Raw genomic sequence first — 13,138 nt, 5'->3', positions numbered from 1 at the left:
ACCTTAGATTGCATATGTCCTTCCAGATCTAAGTCAGGTGAATTTTCAGACTGGCTGTGTATTGACTCACACACAAGAGTGTTTAAATCAGCGTGCCTGGAAATTTTAATGGATTGGTTAGTTTACTGTAGAATAATTTATAATGAATGTTCATGGGAGCATACATGTTTAAATGCTGACCTGTACATCTTTGGAATGTAAGATTTTATCATTTGAATCTGGGTAAAAGTGGAAAAAAATAGAATTTTTAAAAAACTCATTTAATGCTAAATGTTATTTGCTATGATTATATTAGCTAAGGCTGATTCACCATTTGACCTAAAAACTCTCATGCCAATGCAGAATCAAATGTGTTTCATTCAGTTCCTGGATTCCCTGTGAATTTCATTCAGGCCTTTTAATACAAAAAAGTACCTTGTGTATGGAAAATCTGTCACTATAATGCAACTCTTGCCTTATGATGTTTCATATTACTGTAGAGAAGTTTAAAGAAGAGGAAGGAAATGGGGGAATGAGGTGGAGAGGGAAAGGGGAAGACATGGGAATGAAATGAGCAAATTATGTTATGTGCACGTATGAATATGTCACAATTAACTGCATTATTATGTATAATTGTAATGCATGAATAAAAATATAATTTATAAGAAAACATGAAAAGAAATAATAAAGTTACAGATATTGTCTTAATAAAATTTTATTTTCCCAAATATAGGCCTTCATGGGCATATGAAATTCATATAAAATTCTAATATATATATATATATATTCTCAATCCACATATATTTATATATTTTTGTCTTTCACTCATACTTTTAAATATATTTTGTCATTTTGCAAGTTTAATAAAAATTTTCTGTGTGATTTTTACATATGAGGAAAATAGTATTAATACCCAATTTTGTACTTAAAACAATTTAGGGGAGATTTTTTCTTTCTTTCATGCTAGAATCTGAGGGAAAGTACAAATCTGAACATGAATGAAAAGAAAAGTATATCTTCACACTTGATCTTTTTAATTTATCTATTTTCTTTAGCCTATGTGTTCATTTCACTCTTTAGAAAATTGTAAAATTAGCACAAAACAAAAATCTTTCTAACAATAAGGGCAGCAAATATGGATAAAGCATTTTGTATCCTGTGTGTTATAAAAGGTCATTGATATGGAGCATGGTCTACAGGGTGAGGCATTAGCTTCAGTAGATACTTCTAGAGTCAGTGTGAAAGAAAGGATGTTCCCTCCAGCTTGGAGGAGCCATGGGCAGAGTGGGGCACATGCTAGGCAATCTGTAGAGTCTGCAGCCTGGGAAAAAGTTCAGGATAAGATGGAAACATTGGTGGAAACTCACTTTTCAAGGTGAGAAATTTGAAATTTGTTGACCTGTAGTAAAATTATTAAAAAGTAAAGTTTAATGATTTATACTAAGAACAGGAAATATGATCAAAGATACACACCAGAAGGACTAGACCACGTGTGGTATATGTTGAAACAGGAGAGAAAACAGAATAGAAGGCCAATATGGGACTGTATGGTAGTAGTTATCTTAGGCAGTAGTCTCTGAATTGAGGTGCATGGGTCAATGCACAGGGAGGGAATGATTTAAAACTTGTTTGCTTTATGCCCCAAACAATGGTGCATCCCTGTACATCAAACAAATCCTTCTCAACTTCAAGAATCATATAGACCACAACACAATAATTCTGGGTGACTTTAATGCACTGCTATCACCACTAGATAGATCCTACAAACAAAATCCAACCAAAGAAACCATAGAACTCAATAACACAATCAATAACCCAGACTTAATAGACATATATAGAATATTCCATCCATCAATGAGCGGACACACTTTCTTCTCAGCAGCACATGGAACCTTCTCAAAAATAGACCATACGTTATGCCACAAAGCAGCCCTTAGGAAATGCAAAAAAATAGAGATAATGGACTGAAAGTAGAAATCAATGACAAAATAAAAAAGGGAAATTACTCCAACACTTGGAGACTAAATAATATGCTATTGAATGAAACATGGATAACAAAAAAACATCAGGGAGGAGATTAAAAAATTCTTAGAGGTCAAAGAGAATGATGATACAACATATCAAAATCTCTGGGACACTATGACAGCGGTACTAAGAGGAAAATTCATTGCATGGAGCGCATTCCAGAAAAGAATGAAAAGTCAACAACTAAATGACCTAACATTACAGCTCAAAGCCCTAGAAAAAGAAGAACAGAATAACAGCAAAAGAAGTAGAAGACAGGAAATAATTAAAATCAGAGTTGAAATCAATGAAATTGAAACAAAAGAAACTATTCAAAAAAATGACAAAACAAAAAGTTGGTTCCTTGAGAAAGTAAACAAAATAGACAAACCCTTAGCCACACTAACAAAGAGAAGGAGAGAGAAGACTCAAATTACTAAAATTCGTGATGAAAAAGGAAATAGCATGACAGACACCACTGAGATACAGAACATAATGAGAAGCTACTTTGAAAATCTGTTCCAACAAAATAGAAAGTACCGAAGACATTGACAAATTTCTAGAGACATATGCTCCTCCCAAAATGAACCAGGAGGACATACACGATTTAAACAGATCAATATCAAGCAATAAAATAGAAGAAGCCTTTAAAAATCTACCATCCAAGAAAAGCCCAGGACCAGACGGATTCTCAGCCAAGTTCTACAAGACCTTCAAAGAAAAACTCATTCCAATACTTCTCAAAGTATTCCAGGAAATAGAAAAGGAGGGTGCCCTACTGAACTCATTCTATGAAGCTAATATCACCCTCATACCCAAACCAGGAAAAGACACATCAAGGAAAGAAAATTTTAGACCAATATCCTTGATGAATATAGATGCAAAGATCCTTAACAAAATATTGGCAAACCGTATCCAAAAACATATTAAGAAAATTCTGCACCACGATCAAGTGGGGTTCATCCCTGAAATGCAAGGATGGTTCAACATTCGTAAATCAATAAACGTAATCCATCGTGTCAATAGACTTAAGGATAAGAATCATATGGTTATTTCAATTGATGCAAAAAAAGTGTTCGACAAAATACAACACCCTTTCATGCTCAAAACACTAGAAAAAATAGGGATAGTAGAGAGGCAACATGTATCCCATTTGTTTACAATAAAATAAAAAAAAAAAATAGGGATAGTAGAAACATACCTGAACATTGTAAAGGCTATTTATGCTAAGCCCATGGCCAACATCATTCTTAATGGAGAAAAACTGAAACCATTCCCTTTAAAAACGAGAACAAGACAGGGATGTCCTCTTTCACCACTTCTATTCAACATTGTCCTCAAAACTCTAGCCAGAGCAATTAGGCAGACTAAAGAAATTAAAGGGATACGAATAGGAAAAGAGGAACTTAAGCTGTCACTATTTGCGGATGACATGATTCTATATTTAGAGGATCCAAAAACCTCCTCCAGAAAACTTCTAGACCTCATCAATGAATTCAGCAAATTAGCAGGCCATAAAATCAACACGCATAAATCTAAAGCATTTTTATATGCAAGCGATGAAACAGCTGAAAGGGAAATGAGGAAAACAACTCCATTTGCAATAGCCTCAAAAAAAGTAAAGTACTTGGGCATCCATCTAACCAAAGAGGTAAAAGATCTCTATGATGAAAACTACAAAACATTGAAGAAAGAAATTAAGGAAGACCTTAGAAGATGGAAAGATCTCCCATGTTCTTGGATAGGCAGAATTAATATTGTCAAAATGGCCATACTACCAAAAGTGCTATACAGATTCAATGCAATTCCAATTAAAATCCCAATGACGTACCTTACAGAAGCAGTCATGAAATTCATCTGGAAGAATAAGAAACCCAGAATAGCTAAAGCAATCCTTAGCAGGAAGAATGAAACAGGGGGTATCGCAATACCAGAACTTCAACTATACTACAAAGCAATAGTAACAAAAACAGCATGGTATTGGCACCAAAATAGACAGGTAGATCAATGGTACAGAATAGAGGACACGGACACAAATCCAAATAAATACAATTTTCTAATACTAGACAAAGGGGCCAAAAATATGCAATGGAGAAAAGATAGCCTCTTCAACAAATGGTGCTGGGAAAACTGGAAATCCATATGCAACAGAATGAAACTAAACCCCTATCTCTCACCCTGCACAAAACTCAACTCAAAATGGATCAAGGTCCTTGAAATCAGACCAGAGACCCTGCATCTTACAGAAGAAAAAGTAGGTCCAAATCTTCACCTTGTTGGCTTAGGTTCAAACTTCCTTAACAGGACTCCCATAGCACAAGAAATAAAAGCAACAATCAACAACTGGGATAGATTCAAACTAAATAGCTTTCTCTCTGCAAAGAAACTATCAGCTATGCGAAGAGAGAGCCTACAGAGTGGGAGAATATCTTTGCCACTCATACTTCAGATAGAGGACTAATTTCCAGAATATATAAAGAACTCAAAAAAGTCTACACCAAGAATACAAATAACCCAATCAACAAATGGGCTCAGGAAATGAACAGATACTTCACAGAAGAAGATATACAAGCAATCAACAAACATATGAAAAAATGTTCACCACCTTTAGTAATAAGAGAAATGCAAATCAAAACTACACTAAGATTCCATCTCACCCCAATTAGAATGGCAATTATCAAGAATACAAGCAACAATAGGTGTTGGAGAGGATGTGGGGAAAAAGATACACTCATACATTGCTGGTGGGGCTGCAAATTAGTGCAGCCACTCTGGAAAGCAGTGTGGAGATTCCTTAGAAAACTTGGAATGGACCTACCATTTGATCCAGGTATACCACTCCTCAGCCTATACCCAAAGGACTTAAAATCAGCATACTACAGAGATACAGCCACATCAATGTTCATAGTGGCTCAATTCACAATAGCCAGATTGTGGAACCAACCTAGATGTCCTTCAAATGATGAATGGATAAAGAAACTGTGGTAGATATATACAATGGTATATTACTCAGCTATAAAAAAATAATAAAATTATGGCATTTGCAGGCAAATGGATGAAATTGGAGAATATCATGCTAAGTGAGATAAGCCAATCTAAAAAATCCAAAAGACAAATGATCTCACTGATAAGCGGATGGGGGGTGGGAGGGGTAAGAATGGAGGAAGGAGGGACTGTATAGAGGGAAAGGAGAGGTGGGAGGGGTGAGGGGAAGAAAAAAATAGCAGAATGAATCAAACATCATTACTCTATGTAAATGTATGAATATGAAAATGGTATGCTGTTACTCCATGTACAAACAGGAACAACATGTATCCCATTTGTTTACAATAAAAAAATTTAAAAAATAACATAAAATAAAATAAAATAAAAAAGACACGACCAATATGCCATCAATTCTATAAGTAGTCTCTAGGTGAATTTAAAGCTTCCCCTCTGTTGCTTTTGGGGCTCCTCTCTAGTTGTCTCTATGTTTCTTTTTTGTACAATATTGCAATTGGATTTGGTGTGTCAGAGGTAAAGTAAGTTGAAGAAAGGGCCATGGTTAGGTATAAGTCTGTCTAAAATAAATTTTATTGTAATGATCTGGCTTTTAAATAGTGTTCTATTAAAAAATTATTGTATAAATAAAAGAAAAACTTGTTTACACATTTTTTCTTCAAATCATCCTTTCAAAACTCATTTTTGTGCCTGTTTCATTTTGTAATATAGTAGCACTTGTGTATCATTTATGAGTTAATGCATCTAGATGAAATGTGAAGGGTTTCTAATAACCATTTTCAGGCAGCTAGTGGGATCTGAAGAATAAGCTTAGGAAGCAGTTGGGACAATAAGAAGAAGCATGGATGCAAGAATGCTCTGCAGGTGGAGGAAGCAAATTGCCTGAGAACTGTTCTGACCTTTGAGATGAAAATTGGCATGAGCATGATGGTGTTCAGGTGTAGGAGCATTTATATTCAGTCATATCTATTTGTAAGGACAATAATTTTATTTACAATAGTTTCAAAATCAAATATCTACAGATAAATTTAGCCAAGGAGGTGAAAAATGTGTATACTGAAAACAATAAACATTTATAAAAAAATGGAGGGAGACACAAGTAAACAGAAAGGTATCCCACATTCATGAATTGGAATAAGCACTATCGTTCCTTGTTATCAAGCAAGGTTCTAACTATCAAAGCAATCTATAGAATACATGCAATACCTATTAAAATATCAATGCATTCCCCACAGGGTCTATGGAAAGCAATCCTTATGTTTGTTTGGAGCCACAAATGACCCCAAATAGTCAAAACAATCTCAAGTGAAAAGAACAAAGTTGGAGGCATCACCTCACCTAGCTTGAAATCATATTACAAAGCTATGGTAACCAAGATAACATGGTACTGGCATTAATAAAGACAAAGATCAAGGGAAAGGAATGGAGAAACCAAAAATAAACCTACACATCAACAGTCAATGGATCAGTACTAAAGGTACCAAGAATACACAAGAGAAAAAAGACCATTTTTAAAATAAATGGTGCTGGGGAAAAATAATATCCATATGCAGAAGAATGATACTACACTCCTCATTCACCAGCTAGTAAAATCAAGTCAAAATGAATTAAAAAACTAAATACAAGGCCTGAAAATATGGAACCATCAGAAGAAACTATGATAATTACTTCATAACATTAATCTGGGAAATACTTTTTTGGTTAAGAGCCCAAAAACATCAGAGAGAACATTCTGCCTTTGGTTTTTTGGGGGACTGACTTATTTCACTTAGCATGATATTCTCCAGTTTCATCCATTTATCAGCAAATGTCATAATTCCATTCTTTATGGCTGAGCAATATTCCCTTGTGTATATGCACCACATTTTATTTATTCATTCATCTGTTATAGGTCACCTAGGTTCATTTGAGAGCTTGGTTATTGTGAATTGAGCTGCTCTAAACACTGAAGTGGGTATGTCACTATAGTATGCTGGTTTTAAGTCCCCCAAAATTAAGGCAGAACGTTCTCTCTGATAGGTTGATGCTAATCTACAATAAGGGACGGGAATATTTGAAGTTCATTAGACTAGACAAAGGGAAATGAGGGAAAAGAATGGCAGGAATAGAAAAAAAACAGTAGAATGAATCAGACATATCTTTCCTGTCCTTATATATGAACACAACCACAATAATGGGGTCTTAGTTGGAACAAGTTTTTCTATGTATGTGTAATATGTCCAAATACACTCTGCTGTCATGTATATCTAGAAAGAACAAATTTAAGAAGACCTTAAAAGCACAGGAAATTAAAGCAAAAGTAACCTAACAGGATTGGATCATCCTAACAATCAACAGAACAGAGACAATCTACAGAATTGGAGGGAAGATTTGCAAATTATACCCCTGATAAGGGTTTAATAGCCAGAACAAAGAAGGAACTCAAATCAATAGCAAAGGAGAACAAAAAGTTCAGTTAAACAAAGGGCAAAAGACCCAAATGAATATTTCTCAAAAAGACATGCAAATGAATTACAAGCACATGAAAATTAAAACCATAATGAAGTATCACCTTGCCCTACTTAGAATGTTTTTTTTTTTTTTATAAAAAAAAAAAAGGTAACAAGTGCTGGTAAAGATGTAGAGAAAGGAAAGTACACAGTTGTAGGGAAGGTAATTTTTATAGTCATTATGGAAAACAGTATGGAGGTTCCTCAAAAACTAAAAACAGAATTACAAATATGATCCAGTGATCCCACTACTAGGTATACATCCAAAATAAATAAAATCTACATGCTGATGACACATCTATACTCCTTTGCTTATTGTAGCCCTATTCAGAATAGTCAAAATATGTACTTAACCTAAAATTCTAGTTAACCACAAAATGATCAAAATCATGATTTGCAACATTGTTCAATTCTGAGGACATTATATTAAATGAAATAAGCCAGGCCCAGAAGGACAAGCATCATATGGTTTTACTCTGAAATTCAAAAATATTCTGCAGAAGTTGAGAGCAAAAGAGTTGTCACCAGAAGTTTAGGAGCAAAAGTGGTGATATGGGGAAAGGTGGGTAGGTGTACCATTTGTGCCTAGCTGGGTGGGTAGGTGTACCATTTGTGTTCTATGGAATGAGTGGTAACTATTGTTAACTAGGGTAAACTCTGTATTTCAAATTTGCTGGAAGAGAGTGGTTTGGATGTTCTCATCACAAAGAAATAACAAATGAATTAATATTTATTAATGTGGATTTGTTTATTAATTATTTATTAGTGGGGTGGATTTGCTGATTACTCCAATGTAATCACTACACAATATATACCTGTGTCAAAACACCACACCTTATCCCATAAATGTGTATAATTATTATGTGCCAATTAAAATGTACTTTAGTGAGGAGAATCCTGGGGTGTACCAGGCATGGACCCAAGGTATGGACTGGGCTTGAGCACAGAACACTGGGCTCTTATCATGTCACACGAGAACACTCTGTGATGACCCAATGCCTCTTGGGCCTCCCTGGTCCCCGTAGAAGTCTGCTCTTCCCTGTAGTATGGTAGTGTAAACATGTTACCTGAGCAGTGGCCTGGCTATCTCATTCAAATGACTGGTTCTCACTTCATATATAAACTATTGCACTTATTGAATAAATTGAGTCTGTGTCACAGAACCTGGCTCCCCGTGTCTGGGCAAAGGGGCACGTCGCATTCACTCCCTTCCTGAGAGGTCAACCAACATCTGACAACACTTTAGAACTAAATGTTATTACATGTTAAATCAATGAACAGACAATAGGATCCATTATATTTCCAGCATAAACTACTTTATGTGAAGATTGTCGACACTCCTTGACCAAGATATAGTATACTCCTTTTGCAAGAAGAAAGTGCATGACTTTAACAATGGGAACACCTTTGTTTTCTTAAGACAATCAAACATACGTTAATTATACTTACTTTCTGAAGCTGAATTTAAGTGTATTTTTTGTATATTCCAAAATTACATTTCAGATGTATTAAATTCTAGTACAATTTGATTACCTTGCACTTGGTCTTTACAGGACAATAAAGGCCCCAGGGAGCTGACAGATTACTTTTCCTTTAAGAGAAGTTTTGACTTGGGTTTCTTTCAACTGGTATATTTCTTTATTACCTTAAAATAGAAATGAATTTAAAATATTGTAATTTACATTAAATTATTTAGAGGTAAACTCTAAGGAGTTCCTTTACTACTGAGACTCAGGGTATGAATATATTTAGAAATCTAGTTTAACCACCAGAGGACACAAAAACTACACTCACTATGGAGATAAATTTGAATCCAGGTTTTTCTCTTTTAAAGCATGACATACATGTAGTTCAAAACCTGGCTTGTAAAAGAAAAGCTAACATGTCAGAATATTTAAAATGTCAGTTGGAAGAACTAATTGAGTGCTAATGCTATCTGAAAATAAAGTAGATAATTCCATAGATGTCATAGGCTCTCTTTGTCAATAGGCAAAATGGTCAATGGGTATGCAAAACCTATGAGAATGATTTTCCTCTACATGTTTCAAGAAACTTGGCATCTTCCTAATCATTTCATGATTTGGGTCTGATTCCATCTGAATCATAAAATTTTGCATTAAGCATTGATTATCTGTTTATCAGTGACCATGTACTCTTTGAGCTCATGAAAATGTGAGTTTTTCTCTTCAACCCTTGGAGTACTGACATTCAAGCAGTTGTGTATTTCAGCACAGGATGAGCTCATTTAGGAGCCTGCAACATAAACCCTTTGCAGAGACACACATCAATTCCCCTCTCCTAATGCTGAAGTCCATCCATAAAGTGCTTCTTAATGCTGCGTCTCTAGAGCCATCTTGAGGACTTTCCATTTAGAGTTTGAAAGTCACTGTAGTTCAAAAGGACATGTGGTCCATATTTTCCATTTTTCTTGTCACTGTGTCAAAGAATTTGCATTAGTTTTCTTTTGTGGTTCCACAATAGGATAATAGCCCCTTCTCTCTCTCAAATTAAATTACAAAAGGCTCTCATGAAGTGTCACTGAGAAAAAAAGAATAAAAAGGAGGCCAAAGCACTTTCACCCTTAATTACATCTGAGAATTATAACTTTAGCAGAAATATTAATATTTCTGCTTGAAGTCTTTGCCCTTTGAGAAAGCTGGGATCAAAATTTGGATGAGTCCACTTTTGAGGCTCAGTAAAAAGGGTTAGTACAGTAGAGAGAAAGAGAACCACAATATGATATTAAATTTCTCCCTGGTATCGTCTCCTTTCCCAGTTCCCACAGGACATCTCTGTCTTGCCTGAAATTCCACCAAGACATGTGTTCACCTTCCTTATCCTTGAACCAGGCAGCAGAAGAGGGATGTCTCCTCTGCTTTGTGATACAGCATCCTCACCACTGTTGTAGGAGCAGTCGGGTTAGCAGACCCTTCTTACTTTAGGAAACAAACAATAAAGTGAAGAATGAAAGCTAGATGCCCCAATCTTTGCCACATTCTTGGAAAGCTGAGTGGAAGTCCTCTACATTAACTTGAGATAGGGGAAGGAATATGGTATATCACCATTAATGTAATGTAATGTGTAATGAATTCATGTAATGAATATATGTATGCACATACATATAAACTTGAACAAAAAAGTAGAGGCATAGGAATTAGAATCAAAGAGATAAAACTTTGTATATTATAGGTAATAAGATTTTACATTTAAACTTTCACAAGGATCAATGGGATATTGCCATATGGTAAGAAAATTTAGTAAAACAGCAGATTCATATAATCTATAACCAGCAACTTGGAGGGCTGAGGCAGGAGGATTGCAAGTTCAAGGCCAGCATTGACAATATAGTGAGATTATGTCTCAAAAGTGTGTAAAAGGACTCGGGGTTAACCTCATTGTAGAACACCCCGGGGTTCAGTCTTCAGTATCAAAATTGCTTTCTCTATGGTGTATAACCAAATTTTAATAATGAATTTCTCTCCCTCCCTTTCTCTTGAAACACACACACACACACAAACTAGGTTCTCTTTGCCAGTATATGAAAGGGCCAATGGATATGCAAGGCATATATATATATCAAGTAGAAAGTATATTAAACTCATTTATTATACCAAATTATTATAGGCCATAAAACTAAATAAGCTATGTAAACAAAATCGTCAAAGAAATACCATGTTTAGCATGCAATTTTAGTACTGCAGTCACTTAGATGAAAATAGAATGTATTTTTATTTTGGTAGATCTCAGTGTAATAATTCTTCAAGAAGACAAAAAATGTCCTGTGTTATTGCTTCCTATCAAATGGTAATTAAAATTCCATAAAAGTTAAGCAACATTTTTATAATGGTTATAATCATCTACAATTAATTTGATTTGGCAAGATTATTTCCTTAAAACCATTTTTAAGTTTTTTAAAAAATTTCCTAGAAACTTGTAGCAGTTATTTAAGACAATAATTTAGTTTTGTTTTTGAAAAAATGGACTTATGTAAATAAGAAATCAAGATTTGATTATTCACCAAATACATGTCAGTATATTAATCACTATAGAAGAGAAAAAGTAGATGTATTTCCATGTGTACCAATTGCTTACCAATTATTTGAAAAGTTGTATAAACATAAAATGTTGAAAGTTTAAAAAAGATGATTAAAAAGTAAATGTAAAATGGCAATTAATTTAATATACTTCAAAGCAAAAAATATATTAATTTTGTATTTGGAAATACTTTTGGCATATGTGGTTAAAATTGAAATCAAACATTCATTTCTTAATGGAATTTTAGGTTGTTTTGATGCTTTGGAAAAGAGATATATAAGAATAATTTTAAATTAAAAAATTATTTCTATAATTATTAGCACATGATTGTCCAAATTAAATAGCTTCAGTATGTCCTTTCCATACCTATATGTGTCATGCTTTCTAAGTTGATACATTATGACTATACATTCTACTGGAATTCATTATGCTATATTTGTACATGCTCATTGATCAGTCGTGTCTACCAGTAATTCCCTTTCCATCTCCTTTTCCTTCCTCATTATCCGATTGTTCTGCTCAAATGATCTTCCTTCTGTTTGTTATTATTAGTATTTTAAAGGAGCATTATAGTTATATATAAAACTGTGATCCATTGTGGTATAATCATTCATGCACATAGCATAATTTGTTAGATTTTATTACCCTGTATTTCTCCATGCACCCCTCCCTCATCTTCAGTCCCCATCCTCTACTGGTCTATTCTGTATTCTTAGGAGATTCTCCCCTATTTTAAAAAAATCTCTCTATCTCTCCATCTCTTTCTATCTCTTTCTCTCCCACATGTTCTAATAGTTGACCTTTGACTTTCTGAGATTGGTTTATTTCACTTAGCATTCACTTAGCATTCCCACTCATTTACCAACAAATGACGTAAGTTTATTTTTCTTTGTGACTGAGTAAAACTCCATTGTGTATATATACCACATTTTCTTTATTCATCTATTGAGAGGCAACTAATCTGGTTCTCTAACTTTGGCTATTGTGAAATCTATTGCTATAAATACTGGTATGTGTGTAACACTATACTTAGCTGACTTTTGTTCTTTGTGATAAGAACCAAGAATTGGAATACTTGTCACATGGTGGTTCCATTCCTACACATTTGAGAAATCTTCATGAGGTTTTCTAAGGTGATTGCACTAATTTACAGTCCTACCAACAATGTCTAAGTGTACTTTTCCCCATATCCTTCCTTGCCAGCAATTTTATTTGTATTCCTGATGATTGCTGTTCTAACAGGAGTAAGATGAATTTGATTTGTAGTTTTCTGATTGTGAAGTATGTTGAACATTTTTTTCACATAGTTGTTGACCACTTTTATTTCCTCTGTTGAGAAACATCTATTTAGACTCTTAGCCCATTTATTGATTGGATTTTATTCTAGTTTTTATTTTAAAGCTTGGTTTTCTTTCTTTTTTCTTTTTTTTGTATTAAGTTTTTTGAGTTCTTTTTAAGTTATGGATATTAATCTTCTATCGACAGAGTAGCTGACAAAGATTTTCTTCCATACTGTTTTTCTTCATGTGCTTTTTTCCCTTGATGTACAAAAGCTTTTTAACTTGATGCTGTCCCACTTACTGACTCTTGGTTTTATTTCTGGAGTTTTATTTAGGGCTCCTGTTAAAGTC

The 13,138-nt window shown here is 34.2% G+C and overlaps 1 long non-coding RNA gene across 1 annotated transcript; it reads right to left on the bottom strand.

Annotated features, from left to right (window-relative positions):
* Positions 1-6,395: 6,395 nt before the first annotated feature.
* Positions 6,396-10,483, bottom strand: LOC306658516. The gene is made up of 3 exons (XR_013763070.1): positions 8,712-10,483; positions 7,827-8,352; positions 6,396-7,775 (listed from the first exon to the last, which is right to left on the bottom strand). It is a non-coding gene; the product is annotated as an uncharacterized lncRNA (long non-coding RNA).
* Positions 10,484-13,138: the final 2,655 nt, after the last annotated feature.

This window comes from Sciurus vulgaris, assembly GCF_902686455.1.
Source record: "Sciurus vulgaris genome assembly, chromosome: 3".
NCBI classification, from domain to species: domain Eukaryota; kingdom Metazoa; phylum Chordata; class Mammalia; order Rodentia; family Sciuridae; genus Sciurus; species Sciurus vulgaris.
The sequence above is the reverse complement of the archived record's forward strand: the minus strand, read 5'-3'. Positions and strand labels throughout refer to the sequence as shown.